Below are 15,226 nucleotides of genomic sequence, written 5' to 3' on the forward strand. Positions count from 1 at the left end.
TAAAATATTGAACCCCATATCCTTTTAAGTTTAGAGGTAGGGGGTTCAAAATATTATGGCCATAAAATATTGAGTCCCCCTGCTTTTTTATTTTACAGGGAGGGGGGGTTCAAAATATTATAGCCATGAAATATTGAGTTCCCCTGTCCTTTTAATTTATTGGGGAGGGGGTTCAAAATATTACGGCCATAAAATATTGAGTCTCCTGCCCTTTTAATTTATGGGGGAGGGGGTTCAAAATATTATGGCCATAAAATATTGAACCCCCCTGTCCTTTTATGTTAAGAGGGAGGGGGGTTCAAAATATTATGGCCATGAAATATTGAGTCCCTCTGCCTTTTTATTTTACAGGGAAGGGGGTTCAAAATATTATGGCCATAAAATATTGAACCCCCATGTTCTTTTAAGTTTAGAGGTAGGGGGTTCAAAATATTATGGCCATAAAATATTGAGTCCCCCTGCTTTTTTAATTCATGGCGGAGGGGGTTCAAAATATTATGGCCATAAAATATCGAGTCCCCTGTCCTTATAATTTTACAGGGAGGGGGGGTCAAAATATTATGGCCATAAAATATTGAACCCCCCTGTCTTTTTAAGTTAAGGGGGAGGGGGTTCAAAATATTATGGCCATATATTATAAAATATTGAACCCCAATATCCTTTTAAGTTTAGAGGTAGGGGGTTCAAAATATTATGGCCATAAAATATTGAGCCCCCCTGTTTTTTTATTTTACAGGGAGGGGGGTTCAAAATATTATGGCCATAAAATATTGAGTCCCCCTGCCCTTTTGATTTTTACAGGGAGGGGGTTCAAAATATTATGGCCATAAAATATTGAGTTCCCCTGCTTTTTTTATTTTACAGGGAGGGGGTTCAAAATATTATGGCCATAATATATTGAGTCCCCCTGCTTTTTTAATTTATGGGGGAGGGGGTTCAAAATATTATGGCCATAAAATATAGAGTCCCCAAGCCGTTTTAATTTAAGAGGTGGGGGAGGGGGTTCAAAATATTATGGCCATAAAATATTGAACCCCCTGCCCTTTTAATTTAAGAGGTGGGGAGGGGGTTCAAAATATTATGGCCATAAAATATTGAACCCCCCTGTCCTTTTAAGTTAAGAGGGAGGGGGGTTCAAAATATTATGGCCATAAAATATTGAGTCCCCTGCCCTTTTTATTTTTTAGGGAGAGTGAAGAGAAGGGCTTAAACATAATAATATTATGATCATAAAATATTGATGACTTTATTGTACATGTGTGTTTTTTTTTTCATATTGAGTATGATAATTTTACATCATATTGATTGCCTCATATTGGATTTCTGTTACATTTTTGAGGGGTGGGATTTTAAATATGTCTGTAAAATACTGACCATGCCTCTTACATTTTATTTTTCATTTGAGGTAGGTGGTTCAAGATTGATGTACTTCAGTAAACAAAAAGAGTGGTTCAAAATAATATTGCTGGTAAATATTGTACCACAATTATGCCCTGTTCACACTATGAGTTTAATTCACAGTAAATTAATGTGAAGTATACTAATGCGAATCAAAATAATGCGAATTAAATTGCGTTCACACGACAGCTAATGCGAAGTAAACTAATTTGAATTAAAATTCTACTTCTATGGACAGTCGTCAGTAAGTCTATTATGACGTAATTTACAAACCACATCACCTTATGCAGGAGCATATGTATTGACAAAATGTTACAGTGTCTATTTTACAGTGTCACACATTTTAGTGATTAACACAATTTTCCTTAGTTTTTCACTCAAAAATAGCACAAATACTTCCAGGTGACCACGGACATGTGGTATTTGACCTAATTTTGCCATTATGCATGCCTCAAAATTAAATTCGAATTAGCTTTGCTTAGCGTTCACATGAAGCTAATGCGAAGTAATTTCGCAGTAACTTTATGTTTAATTCGAATTACTCTCCATGTGAACAGGGCATTAGAATTCCATAGGTTTTCATTTCTGTTTAATGTTGCTCTCTCCCTTCATAAAACACCAAATATTACAGTTATACTCTATGGGATTAATTATTGAATCTCACAATATTTCAATAGTGGGATAAATAGTGGATATATGTGGTGGCGGATAACTGTTCAGTTTTTTGTTTCTTTCAAGTTTACCATTCTTAAACATAAAGAAATAATGCATTTTCACTATATAACCTGTTTAGCCCCGCCCTAGCACTAGAACCCCCTGACCCCGGGGCCATGAATTTCACAATTTTGGTAGAGGACTCAATGCTGATTACAATCCTGCAAACAGTTTGACTGCTTGATATCCAGGGGTAAAGAAGAAGATTTTTAAAGATTGCATCAATTTTAGTAGTTTTTGCCCCACCCCTCAGGCCCCAGGGGGGCAGGGACCATGAAATTCAAAATTTTTGTTCCCCTTCACCCATAGATGCTTTATGCCAAAATTGGTTGAAATTGGTTGAGTGGTTTCTGAGAGAAGAAGCTGAAAATGTTCAAATGTTAAAGCTTGATGCACAACGCACGACGACGGACGAAAACAGATAGCAATAGGTCACTTGAGTTTACTCAGGTGACCTAAAAAGTAGGCACCCATTCTCTATCCACTTTAAATAAATGTCTCTCCCAAGACAGATTTTGCTTTTGATGGTCGCCATGCTTATTTTTTAAAATGATATTCTTGTCCACCCATTCTTTTGTCAAGATTTGACCATTTTTGACAAATGAACTGTTTTGGTTATATAAAAAGAAATATAAAAGTCGTAGAAATCTTTCAGCTTTTGTGACAGAACGCTACGGAGAGGGTCACGTGACCGTCTATATCACATGATTTGCTCATGAGCAGAACGGTGGTAGATGTGCATTAGAATCGGAGAGGACTGATTTAAAATATAATCAACACTTAAATCAAATATTGCTTCTTAGACGGAAGTTATTCAATTAGTTCACAAACTTTTTGATCACCCCTCGTTTACCACAGAAACTACATTTAGTGGAGTTATGACTTTTATATTTCTTGTGACAAGATCTTTCTTTGGGTACCATAAAATTTGAGCTTTTGACCTTGACCATGGAGTATGACCCACTTTTAAACAAAAATTACAAACTTTTACTTTGCTCATATCTTTTAAACAGTAGTACCGGTAACCAGAACATTCATACTTCACATATATATTTGTTGTGGCAAGACCTTTCATTGGATTCCACCAACCATGACCTTTTGACTTTGACCTTGGAGATTTCTGTACTAATGAAAATACTTTAACCTTGGCAATAACTTTTGAACGGTAATGGCTATTGGGTTTCATACTTCACATTTGTATTCTTTGTGGCAAGAACTTCTATTGGATATCAATATCCTTGACCTTTTCATCTTGACCTTAGAGATTTCACGACTTATGAAAGACATTAACCTTGGCTTAACTTTTGAACAGTATTAAAGGCTAGGGTTTTCATACTTCACATATGTAATACTTGTGACAAGACCTTCTATTGGATAACATTAACCTTAACCTCTGACCTTTATTTTGGAGTCTGACCTACTTTTAAAATCTTTTTAACCTTGGCCATAATTTTTTAACAGTTAGGACTAGGGCTTCCATAATTCACATATGTATTCTTTGACCTTTCATTTGATACCAATAATCTTGACCTTGTGACCTTGATCTTGAAGATTTTTGTACTCATGAAAAAACTTTAACCTGGCCATAACATATTTCACAATTGTATTTCCAGTTAGGCTACCTTATTTTGGGTACCAATATATATATATTGTACTCAGTTTTGACAACCAGTCAAGGGTACAATATCCCCAACATAGACCCAAAATATGTGTAATAAACATGTAGTAAAGTAGGGTATTCCTGACATTTGTCTACAAATAGCAAATTGGAATTTCAGACTGTTAGACCTTGGTCTGTTACGATAGGCTATACGGGACGTCAGGAAGAAGATTAATAGATGAAAACTTTATACGGACTGTAAAGAACGTGATTGAGAGTTACCAATTTCACACCATATCTCACAAATACCTGCAGTTTTTGGTTTTTTAAAACAGAAGAATTAATGCTTTACTTGTTTGATAGATTTTAAGCTTGACAAGAAATTGTGTATGGATGTTGAGTAGATAAGGTAACACAAACTGTTCATGAAGTCTTGGAAAAATGTTGAGAAAAAGAAAGCTCATATTATACAATTATGGACTCTTTTGATGTTGAATATGGTTTGTTATTCACCAGAAAAATATTCATATGGACCGAGGCGAAGCCGAGGTCAATATGGATATTTTTCTGGTGAATAACAAACCATATTCAACACCAAAAGAGTCCATAATTGTTTTATTATATAGTCGGAATTTGGATAAATAAGACATTGAAGACTGTATGACGACACTACTTTCATTTGCGATCTTCCATTGTTGAAAATAAAAAAATCTCCAGATTACTCTTTGTAACTTCCGTGTTTTCCTTTCCAAGTTTTGCTATGTGTAAGACGTCCAAATGTTAAAAAATAGTCCTGAAGTAGGTTTGAATAATTGTTTTTCTCATGGTTTACAAAGTTGTTTTATGTTTTGATTGTGACGTCACAATGCCGTTGCACGCGCATGGACCCTCCGGTGAATAGTACGACTTAAGGTCAAGATCTAGTAAATAACTTGAGACTAATTTTTTGTTGCTAGATCCATTATGACGTCATAATCAATTTCAACTTTCATTTGTCTACAAATAGCAAATTGGAATTTACTTTACGGCTTTAGCAGAGTTATGTAGAAAATAAGGTATTTTCAAGTCATTCACAATTTGAAATCATATGAAAAGTAATGCTTTACTTGTTTGATAGATTTTAAGCTTGACAAGAAATTGTGTATATGTTATATTAACACAAATTTGATATTGATTTAAAGAAGAGGCCATGAACATACTAATTACCATTTTCTGAGAGTTTGTAGGAAAAATATCTGGATACATTTCCTTTGCCGAATACGAAAAAAACTCCCATTTTCATGACCTGTTTTCTATATATATTTCATTAAAAATGACAGTTAAAAATACACCATTTTTTTGCGATCTTCTTGTTTACCTAAAAATTATTACTCTTTGTAACACCGTGTATTTGACCAAGTTTTGCTATGTGTAAAGTCCAAATGTTAAAAAAAGCATCAATAAGGAATAATTGTTTTTCTCATGGTTTACAAAGTTGTTTTATGCTTTGATTGTGACGTCACAATGCCGTTGCACGCGCATGGACCCTCCGGTGAATAGTACGACTTAAAATCCGGTGAATATGTAGTGATGTGAACTGTTTGCGTTTGTATAGATTATATAGGGACTATAAATAAACTCAATATAATAATATTTTATCATGCCCAAGATATCTAAGATTTTTCTGCTCTGTGACTGAATGATATTTCCTAATAAATCAACAAAAATTGTTATCAATTTACAACATTTTGATATGAAATTTTGAAGTTCATATAAATAAAGCTTCTTTTATATTATGTGTAACTTTTTGCCTGATTATGTCGTCATATTTTTATGCCCTGCCATGAATATGGCCGGGGCATATAGTGTTTGTCATGTTTAAGTCAGTTTAAATTAAAGACATCATTCTAGATATTTTTATCAAACTTCATATGTTGATACATATTGTGAGAGATATGCAACTGCATCAACATTTTTGACCTTGACCTTTCCTTTGACCTAACGTTTCCCAAATCAGTGTCAAACTTCATATGTTGATATAAGCAATTCAACTGCATCAACAATTTTGACCTTGACCTTTCTTTTGACCTTGACATCATTTTTATCCATTGGTGTTTAAGTCAGTTTTAAAGAAACCATTTATAATATTTTTTTCAACTTCAATATGCTGATGAGAGCTTTTCAACTGAATCAATAGTTTTTGACCTTGGCATTTCCTTTGACCTTAACCTCACTTTAATTAAATTAGTGTCAAACTTCATATGTTGATACATACTAATGTAAGCAAATCAACAGCATCACTTTTAAAGATATTCTGATCAAATTTCATACACTAATACAAATTTTCATGTTGCTTTACTAATATACCCGCGACGGTGCATTCATGTTCCTATGGACATTAATTTCTAGTTTTCTGTGCAAGAAGTCAGCATAATTTTCGAACAGCCCTCGAACATAACTAAACTAAAAGCACTTTCTAAATTTAAGGTATTCAATGTATAATCTCCATATAATCGCATAATCAAAATAAATAAATAGTCTGAAATTTTAAATCAGACCACCTTAAAAATATTGTTTGGTTGCATACTTCCAACCATCTGACTAAAAATGGACCGACTCAACACTACTTTTTTTACATTCCATGACACAACATTGTACCATTGCAAAAGTATTCATTGACCCTTTCAATGAGTTATTGCCCATGAAACTTTATGAATTTTACAAATAATTAAAAAATTTTTAAACGAGAAGATGTACAGACATTGGACCAATTGCATACTCTTTCAACTCTTTCAACATATAAAATTTCTCTTTGCATCATTTATATGTACTCTTAAAACTATTTCTGGTATTTAATTCTTGTTCTCTAAGATTGACGCTTTTAAAAGTTATTGTCCCTTGTGCGAAAAACATTGTTATTGCTACTCCTCCAAAACCCTACATCGAAGACACATGAAACCTTTAATATTTTGAACACCCCTCCTGTAAAATAAGAAGGACAGGGGGACTGGATATTTTATGGCCATAATATTTTGAACCCCCTCCCCCATAAATTAAAAGGGCAGGGGGACTGGATATTTTATGGCCATAATATTTTGAACCCCCTCCCCATAAATTGAAAAGGCGCCCCAGGACTCAATATTTTATGGCCATAATATTTTGAACCCCCATCCCTGTAAAATTAAAAGGACAGGGGGACTTGATATTCTATGGCCATAATATTTTGAACCCCCTCCCCATAAATTAAAAGGGCAGGGGACTCAATATTTTATGGCCATAATATTTTGAACCCCCCTCCCTGTAAAATTAAAAGGACAGGGGGACTCGATATTTTATGGCCATAATATTTTGAACACCCTCCCCATAAATTGAAAGGGCAGGGGACTCAATATTTTATGGCCATAATATTTTGAACCCCCTCCCTGTAAAATTAAAAGGACAGGGGGACTCGACATTGTATGGCCATAATAATTTGAACCCCTCTCCCCTCTTTCATGAATCAAAAGGGCAGGGGGTGTCAATATTTTTAGCCATAATATTTTGACCCCCCCCCCCTCTCTTTCATAAATCAAAAGGGCAGGGGACTCAATTTTTTATGGCCATAATATTTTGAACCCCCCCCCACATAAATTAACCGGACGGGGGGGGGCAATATTTTATGGCCATAATATTTTGAACCCCCCCCCTCTTAAATTTAAATGGGCAGGGGACTCAATATTTTATGGCCATAATATTTTGAACCCCCTCCTTCATAAGTTATAAGGGCATGGGGGACTCAATATTTTATGGCCATAATATTTTGAAGTCCCCTCCCTCTTAAATTAAAAGGGCAGGGGGAATCGATATTTTATGGCCATAATATATTTTGAACCTCCCTCTTTCATAAATGAAAAGGGCAGGGGGACTAAACCTAAAAAATCAAAAGGGCAGGGGGGACTCAATATTTTATGGCCATAATATTTTGAACCCCCTCTCTTATAAATAAAAAGGGCAGGGGGGACTCAATATTTTATGGCCATAATATTTTGAACCCCCTCCCTATAAAATTAAAAGGGCAGGGAGACTCAATATTTTATGGCAATAATATTTTGAACCCCCCTCCCTCTTAATGAAAAGGGCAGGGGGACTCAATAATTTATGGCCATAATGTTTTGAACCCCCTCTTTCATAAATCAAAAGGGCAGGGGGACTCAATATTTATGGCCATAATATTTTGAACCCCCTCCCTCTTACATTAAATGGGCAGGGGGACTCAATATTTTATGGCCATAATATTTTGAACCCCCTCCCTCTTCAATGAAAAAGGTAGGGGTTCAATATATCTTTGATAAATTAATAGGGCAGAGGGTTCAATATTTTATGGCCATAATATTTTGAACCCCCTCCCTCTTCAATGAAAAAGGTAGGGGTTCAATATATTATAACGGGGTTCAATATATCGCAGCGACAAAGTGAACCCGGGTTCAAAATAATATGCGATATATTGAACCCGGGTTCAATATTTCGCGGTATCAAAATATTATGCTACACCGGCATATTGTTACTAACGTGCTAGCACATTGTCAGCTTGTGCCAGCATGTTGTCATAAATGCACTAGCACATTATCCTAAACCTGGTAGTGCATTATTACTTTGTGCTAGTATGTTATCTTAAAAGGGCTAGCATAAATGACTGCCTGAATTAGTGTAAACTTCTTTTAATGGATAAAAGAGTACTTTTACAAATCATATACACAGAAAATGTGACAATATCTTTGAACTCAATTTGATAGTCTAATTATCTCATTAATTGCACTTTTTATTAGTCAAAGAATTATAAATTAAACTAAAATTTCAATTTTTTATGGATTATAAGGTGTGACTCATTTGAGTACTGAAATTTGATACCAAGCATGACCATGACCTTCCAGAAGAGCATCTGTTGGGATATGACAAGGAATATTTTAACAGCATAGTGAAATTAAAACAGTCAAGTTTTGGTTCATGAAGACTTTACTTTTAAATACACATTATTATCATTTTTAAATTTTGATTTGACAACATAAATCCACAAATATGAACCAGGCTTGGGGCGAATTACATTGTAAAGTAATGCATTACATTACTATTACTTCAACAATTTGGGCATTAAATTACCATTACCATTACACTATTTTCTTAAAGTAATGCATTGCATTACCATTACTTTACTAAAGTAATGCATTACCATTACCATTACTTTTGGAGGTTTTATAAACCTTGAAATTTATACAAAACTTTGTGATTTTTTTCCCCATAAGTATGTATCCACCCCCTTCTAAACTAAACATGATAAATAATAATTCAAATTTGATTTCAAATTTTTGTATACATCGTCAAAAACTTGCATTCACAGAAAGTTCAGACTTTTAAATTGTTAGTTATACAACACATGTGCCATATTCACTTTTTGTTTAACTATTGATATCAAGAAGCAATTTAACTTTTGGGGCACTTTAAGTCTTTAAGCCCTAGCTGCTGAAAGTATCTAATAATAAAGCATATAGGCTATTTTGATTAGTACCTTATGAAAAAAATGAATGCATTGATAAACTTTTTGAAAAAGTAGACAGGATGTTCATTTTGATCTGCTAATCATATAATGCCTGCATGCCTTCTATTTTCTTTGGTAACAATGAAATTTTCATGGTCAGTACAAGCTAGCAGACCAGCTTAATTAATGTTTTGTAAACATAGCCAGAAGAAAGGGACTGGTAATTTGAACGCTGCATTTCATTTCCGGAAATATGCATAGCATTTCCGACATTTTTTTATTTCATTTCCGACATTTTTTGTTTTCATTTCCGACATATTTTTTTTTCATTTCCGGAATTTACCTGTGCGGTAATTCAATGTTTTCTAAGTAAAAGAAAATGGAATTTTAAAAGTATCTATACCAAAATACTGATAAGAATAAAAAGAAAAATATCTATATGTATACATATGTGCATACATGTAGCACTAAGTCTAGATAAAGAGTTCAATGGGTATTAAACTGTTTCACCACATTTAATGTGCACTAAATTAAATGTCAGTGACACATATCAATATGTCCAAGTTACTGAAATAGATTTATTTAAATTTTTATTGGAATAAATGTTATTTTTAAATGAATATTTTGTTTGTGTTGCATATATAATTGAAAAATGTCTAAATGAAAACAAAAAAATGTTGAAATGCAACGAACAAAAAAATGTTATTTTTCTTCTTCCTTTTTCTTTCGGACAATTTTTGTGTAGATAATTACCAAAAATTCGACCGATTTAATGAAATTTGCAGCCAATTTATCATTTATCCAAACCAATACATTGTTTTAATTGTTACAAAACCCAGAGGCGTAGTGTGTTTTGATGACACTCTAGATATTAAAAAGGTGTCAATTATCAGTTTACACTGTACATTAATTAGTGTATCTCATATGTGATCTTTTTAAAAAAAAAAAGAAGATCTTTTAAAACTATTTTATATAATTCTATGAAATCAATTCTTATCTGAAATATTGAGTTTGAAAACTTAATAATGTAAGGTAAGTGTACTTTTAACAGAATAAATATAGATACAGGAATTTTATTTAAATACATGTAGGTAATTTTTTAATTGAATTTTTATCATTTGCAAAATAATGAAAATAAATCAATAAAAAAAAAACCTAAACAATAATTTCCATCAATAACTGTCAATTTTAATTTCTTAACTGATAGCAAAAATGTACATATATATAATAATTTGTTACATAATTTGTAATGCAATGTGCTTAAACTTTGATGCTTTATATCCAAAAATGAGAAATATTTTGATAAGTATTATTGCATTAATGTTCTAAACAATATGCAACTTTTTATTTAGTAATGCATTACCATAACCATTACATGTAATGCAAATTTTTTGCAATACACATTACTAGCAAAAATTACTTTGAGTTTGAACATGAAGTGTTTAAATTCATTGCAATGCATTACCATTACTAACATTAAAAAAGGGCTGATATGAACATATCAATTGCTCTTAGTTTTTCAAGTGAAATAGATTTTGTAACAGAAATATGTATATTGGAATAAATGTTATTTTTAAAATGAATATTTTGTTTGTGTTGCATGTTGACCTCTTTATCAAGGTCTACCGTTTCGAAATTTTACACTTACTTATTCTAATGGTAAAGATAAAGATCCTCTGTCTTCAGCAGCAATATAAAATCTTGTAATACATGTATGTGTAATTTTACAGTATAATGTAAGGAAAGCTGCTATTTTGGCATATACGACTAAGGCATAAACATGTGCATGATTCCAAGGAATTCAGTACAAAGGACATGTACATGCATGTATTTTTTATATATTACAAGATTGAAGAAATGTTTATCTCAACAATTTCATAGTCAATATATATTATGATTCTGCAATGCGATGCATGTTGCATACTTATAAGCCCATCTGAGCTAAAGGTACCAGTAATTTTTTTCAAAAACAAAATTTTATCAATTATCATCGTCTAAAATTTCACAATTTCATTTTCTCAGAGCCATTGTGAAACTTGGCACAATCAGCATCCTTTAGTGTAGGGGATTCAAATTGTTCATATATAGGGCAATACTTTCAAAGAGATTTGTTTGTTTAATATACCTTTCAGAGAATTTTAAACTCCTATTGAGGCAAAATAGTTCTTCACAATCTTGCCATGGAAATTTTTGAATGAAAATCTCAACACAATCTTATGCGTTTCTTATAAAAGTATTGTTCTACTTACTTATTGTCAATCAATAGAGATTGTTCATCACTATTATAAACACATTTTGATTATTTAATAAAACTGTACCGGTACCTAGTTATATTGTATAAATGTTTTTAAAGCCATTTTTAAGATGGTAATGTAGCAAAACACTTATGTGTCTGTAGTATGACATGTTTCACTAACATGATTGCAATAAAGATGATATATCCGATATCAAAAGGCCAAATACATGTTTAAAATGCGATTTTGTGGGCACAATTTCAAGAATGGCTAAGTATAGAGAGAGTTGGAGATGATAGACATGACTTTCTCACAATAATTTAAGAATTCAAGTAAGGGTTTTTGAGATGCAAATTTTAAAAAATTTTTTCTAACTTTTTTGTTTTTCAGTATTTTTTAATCATTTTTATCACTTAGAACGAAGACCCACTCGTTATATTGCAAAGAGCTAATTTGCTTTGAATGTTGATATTTTTCTTAGCATTCCTTTTTCTTTACAATTTTTGTGTACGCCGACATTTCGCAGTAGTGGTTTCGACCGCATTTGCTTTAACGAAATTTTAAGAATAAATTAAATGTAAAGGAAACTTGGATATGTTTTTTTCATTTTTGTGTCAAACTAACGTCTTCTATAATTGGTTTTGACTGGTTTTCAAAGTGATTTTTAAAGGAAAGACTAAATGTGCAAATGAAATATGTGCATCACGGAAAAAAACTTAAACATATAAGTAATACTTTCTCAAAAAAGAATATCAGTTACATGTAATATTGTCGGTATAAATCTTAACCACTGTTTTTCCTATGCATACTTGTGTCATATTAAACTAATAAATAAGACAAAAATAAGACCGCTTCATGGAGTTTATTTTAGCATTCTTGTCTCGAAGACCAGATTCAAGTTATTGAGCCTAAATGATATCCGATTCATTGACCATCGAAGGGCGAGCCATGTTTTCGGCGAAACGTTTCAGCCTTTTTCGATTAACTAATCGGGATAGTTCACTTTAGGGATAAACAGGAAATTGAAAAAATTTTTTTTTTTTTTTTAAATCCTCATGTTGCAGGTTCAAGTCCCATAGACAGTGGATACTGGTCAATTGGATGAGACAATGCATATAAATAGAATAGATGATGGCACAAAAGATTTGTCGTGCTCAAATATAAATAACAACAAGCAATTGGGTCTAAATTTCCAGCCCTCCACTGGCTAGTAGTGGTGTCTCGATTTGATTGAAAAAAAAAATTTGAAGGGAGTCATTCAACAAACAAACATTACCAATGCTTTACCTTGCTAGTGCACTCATGTAACTGGTTCTCCAAACATTCAATGTGGTTGTGTCTTTTTTTCTATTGTAGAAGAGATGAAAGAAATTGGTGTACATATAAATACGTCAGCATTTTATCATAGAGACAATAATGAGAAAATAATGCCTTTTAGATTTAGAAAAAAATTTTTATAATCCACATCCAATAATAAAGAGAAAGTGCTTATCAAAGTAAAAAGAGGAGTTGTTTATTATACCCGCACTTTCTAAAGAAAGTTCGGGTATATTGTTGTTACTCATGTCCATCGTCCGTCTGTCCGTCCATCCGTCCGTCACACTTTTCTTCCCTGAACTCCTCCTACATTTTACACAGTAGCTTAATCATCTTTTGGAAGATGGTTGGTGGTGTCATGTAGATGTGCAGTAAGGTTTCGGAATTTTGATTTTGCCCCGGGGGGTCAAATGGGGGTCGAAAAATGACGTTTTTTATGCAAAAAGCCCCGTCTTTCCTGAACTCCTTCTACATTTTACTCGGCAGCCTTATCATCTTTTGGGAGATGGTTGGTGGTGTCATGTAGATGTGCAGTAAGGTTTTGGAATTTTGATTTTGCCCCGGGGGGTCAAATGGGGGTCGAAAAATGACATTTTTTATGCAAAACGCCCCATCTTTCCTGAACTCCTTCTACATTTTACTCAGCAGCCTAATCATCTTTTGGGAGATGTTTGGTGGTGTCACGTAGATGTGCAGTAATGTTTTGGAATTTTGATTTTGCCTCAGGGGATTAAATGGGGGTCAAAAAATGATGTTTTTTATGCAAAAAGCCACGTCTTCCCTGAATTCCTTCTACATTTTACTCAGTAGCCTGATCATCTTTTAAAAGAGTTAAATATTTTGAAAATAGGTAAAACATCAACATCGTAGGGTAAAAATCATAGCATGCTGGGAAACATCTTGAATTCTTACGAGTAATGTACATGTCAAATGTGAAAGTCATATCTCTTCTCAATGAAAAGTTATAAGCAAATTTTAATGCAACATTTTGAAAAGTAGGTTAAGCTTCAAGGTTCATGATTTATTTAGAAAGGTCTTATCATACTGGTAATAATACACATGCATGTATAATATGAATTCTTTCAAAATGATAAATTTAAAACAATGCAATTTTTCGGCAATTAGGTCAAACTTCAAGGTCATGGGTAAAAAAAAATCATGCCATTGTCACAGGTAAATACTAATATATATGTTTAATACAAATGCTTTGTCTCTTCTCATTCAATAGATATGACTGTGTTGACCAAGGTTAAATTGACAGACTGACATACAGTCATGTACATATATAATGATTTCTATGTGAATTGGTTAAAATTGGCCCAGTGGTTTTAGAGAAGTTAAAAATGTAAAAAGTTTCCAGGCAAACAGATGGATGACAGAAGTAATGTGATAAGGAAACCAGAAAAGCTCAAATGAGCTAAAAATGTAGGATTCACAAGTATTTTGAAAGGGTTACCATGATTACAGTATTTGAAAAGCTTTTTTTTCATGCAATTTTTTGAGAAGCTGAAAATCTATGACATATGTATCCATTGTCGAAAAAACTGAACATTTCAGAAAACAGTATGTTTGAAAATAGTTGATCAAGGTGTTAATTTTGAGTAGCAAAATAAAGCTAGTAAACTTTTATAGCTAATTCAACCACAGAACTTACCAGGTAGTCAATTTTAAGATGCACAACCTTTTCAAATCTTATAATAATTGTTTTTAAAATATTTATGTAATCATTTCTGATTCAAGGGAGAGAGAGAGATACAACCAACATGTTCATGTTTTGTTATTTTTAGTAATTTTAACTCGTTTGTTTGCTGTGAAAACATCTCTCTCAGAAATTTTTCCCTCATATGAAGACACCGCCACTTAAAATACTTGGATAACAGCATAAAGCAAAACATACCACACAAGGATGCCAGAGCCAAAGATGGCCTACCATGGATAACAGCAGACCTCAAGAAACTCATCCATAAGAGAAACAGATTGTACAAAAAGAAGAAGAAATCTGGAGACAACAGAGATAAAGAACACTTCAAAGAAATTAAGGGGAATGTACAAAGAGAATTAAGAAGAGCATACTGGAACTATATCGAGGGAATAGTAACACCTAAAGTAGAGGACGACCAATATAGTGGCCTAAAGCGCTTCTGGACTTACATAAAACACCAAAGAACCGACAACAATGGAATCTCACTAATCCGCAGTGAAGGAGTGCTACATGGCAATCCGACCGACCAGGCAGATGTGCTGAATAAGCAGTTCCAGTCTGTATTCTCAGAGAAGACACATATCAGTACTGAAGAATTTACTCGTGACTGTCCTATGAGTGGAAAATACCCAGTTGCACCAGAACTCCACATCACCCATAATGGAATTCTAAGACTATTGAAAAATCTGAATCCATATAAAGCAGCGGGCCCAGATGGGATTAAACCAAGAGTACTGAAGGAGCTGGCTGTCAGCGTAACCCCTATTCTC

General features: G+C 33.2%; 1 protein-coding gene across 3 annotated transcripts in view; it reads right to left on the reverse strand.

Annotated features, from left to right (window-relative positions):
• The window catches only part of LOC134282071 (CAP-Gly domain-containing linker protein 1-like), a 32,464-nt gene extending 19,474 nt beyond the window's left edge, over positions 1 to 12,990 (reverse strand). For all 3 annotated transcript variants that reach the window (XM_062764509.1, XM_062764510.1, XM_062764508.1), the window contains exon 1: positions 12,725 to 12,990. The gene's annotated coding sequence lies outside the window, so the exon portion shown is untranslated. The remainder of the gene's footprint in view (positions 1 to 12,724) is intronic.
• Positions 12,991 to 15,226: the final 2,236 nt, after the last annotated feature.

This window comes from Saccostrea cucullata, unplaced genomic scaffold (genome assembly GCF_032062105.1).
Source record: "Saccostrea cucullata isolate Sc308-1 unplaced genomic scaffold, CSIRO_AGI_Scuc_v1 ctg232, whole genome shotgun sequence".
In the NCBI taxonomy this organism is placed as follows: domain Eukaryota; kingdom Metazoa; phylum Mollusca; class Bivalvia; order Ostreida; family Ostreidae; genus Saccostrea; species Saccostrea cuccullata.